Here is a 2,385-nt window from a genome sequence, read left to right on the forward strand (position 1 = left end):
ACACAAAGAAGTTGTGGGCGTTGATTTTGTTCAATATGCTTGCCGTTACTAGTCTTATCTTGATTCGACGGTATTCGTGGGATGAAAGCGGCCCGACCAACCTTACACGTACTCTTACGTGAGACCGGTTCCACCGACAAACATGCACTAGTTGCATAAGGTGGCTGGCGGGTGTCTGTCTCTCCCGCTTTAGTCGGGTCGGATTCGATGAAAAAGGTCTTTATGAAGGGTAAATAGCAATTGGCATATCACGTTGTGGTTTTTCGTAGATAAGAAACGTTCTTGCTAGAAACCCATAGCAGCCACGTAAAACATGCGACAACAATTAGAGGACGTCTAACTTTTTTGCAGGGTATGCTATGTGGATGTGATATGGCCAAAAGGATGTGATGAATTGTATATGTGATGTATGAGATTGATCATGTTCTTGTAATAGGAATCACGACTTGCATGTCGATGCGAGACAACTTCAAGAAGACACGATGATGGAGATCATGGTGTCATGCCGGTGACGATGATGATCATGGAGCCCCGAAGATGGAGATCAAAAGGAGCAAAATGATATTGGCCATATCATGTCACTTTTTGATTGCATGTGATGTTTATCATGTTTATACATCTTATTTTCTTAGAACGACGGTAGTAAATAAGATGATCCCTCATTAAAATTTCAAGAAAGTGTTCCCCCTAACTGTGCACCGTTGCGACAGTTCGTAGTTTCGAAGCACCACGTGATGATCGGGTGTTAGATTCATACGTTCATATACAACGGGTGTTGACGAGCCTAGCATGTACAGACATGGCCTCGGAACACATGCAAAACACTTAGGTTAACTTGACGAGCCTAGCATGTACAGACATGGCCTCGGAACACAGAAGACCGAAAGGTCGAGCATGAGTCGTATGGCAGATACGATCAACATGAAGATGTTCACCGATGTTGACTAGTCCGTCTCACGTGATGATCGGACACGGCCTAGTTGACTCGGATCATGTAATCACTTAGATGACTAGAGGGATGTCTATCTGAGTGGGAGTTCATAAGATGAACTTAATTATCCTGAACATAGTCAAAAAGGATTTTGCAAATTATGTCGTAGCTCGCGTTTCAGTTCTACTGTTTAGATATGTTCCTAGAGAAAAAATTAGTTGAAAGTTGATAGTAGCAATTATGCGGACTAGGTCCGTAAACTGAGGATTGTCCTCATTGCTTCTTAGAAGGCTTATGTCCTTAATGCACCGCTCAGTGTGCTAAACCTCGAACGTTGTCTGTGGATGTTGCGAACATCTGACATACACGTTTTGATAACTACATGATAGTTCAGTTAAACGGTTTAGAGTTGAGGCACCAAAGACTTTTTGAAACGTCACGAAACATATGAGATGTTTTGAGGGCTGAAATTGGAATTTCAGGCTCGTGCCCACGTCAAGAGGTATAAGACCTCCGACGATTTTCTTAACCTGCAAACTAAGGAGAAAAGCTCAATTGTTGAGCTTGTGCTCGGATTGTCTGAGTACAACAATCATTTGAATCAAGTGGGAGTTGATCTTCCAGATAAGATAGTGATGTTTCTCCGAAGTCATTACCACCAAGCTGCTAGAGCTTCGTGATGAACTATAATATATCAGGGACATATATGATGATCCTTGAGATATTCGCGATGTTTGACACCACAAAGTAGAAATCAAGAAGGAGCATCAATTGTTGATGGTTGGTGAAACCACTAGTTTCAAGAAGGGCAAGGGCAAGAAGGGATACTTCATGAAACGGCAATTCAGCTGCTGCTCTAGTGAAGAAACCCAAAGGTGAACCCAAACCCGAGACTAAGTGCTTCTGTAATAAGGGGACAACAGCCACTGGAGCAGAATTACCCTAGATACTTGGTAGATTAGAAGGCTGGCAAGGTCGATAGAAGTATATTGGATATACACTATGTTAATGTGTTTACTAGTACTCCTAGTAGCACCAGGGTATTAGATACCGGTTTCGTGCTAAGTGTTAGTAACTCGAAATAAAAGCTACGGAATAAACGGAGACTAGCTAAAGGTGAGCTGACGATATGTGTTGGAAGTGTTCTCAATGTTGAAATATGATCAAGCATCACGCTCCCTCTACCATCGAGATTGGTGTTTGCGTTGAGCATAGACATGATTGGATTATGTCTATCACAATACGGTTATTCAATTAAGGAGAATAATGGTTACTCTGTTTATTTGAATAATACCTTCAAATGGTCTTACACCTGAAATGAATGGTTTATTGAATCTCGATCGTAGTGATACACATGTTCATGCCAAAAGATAGTAATGATAGTCCCACCTACTTGTGGCACTGCCACGTAAGTCATATGGGTATAAAACGCATGAAGAAGCTCCATGTTGATG

The sequence above is a fragment of the Triticum urartu genome, chromosome 5 (genome assembly GCF_003073215.2).
Source record: "Triticum urartu cultivar G1812 chromosome 5, Tu2.1, whole genome shotgun sequence".
Taxonomy (NCBI): Eukaryota; Viridiplantae; Streptophyta; class Magnoliopsida; order Poales; family Poaceae; genus Triticum; species Triticum urartu.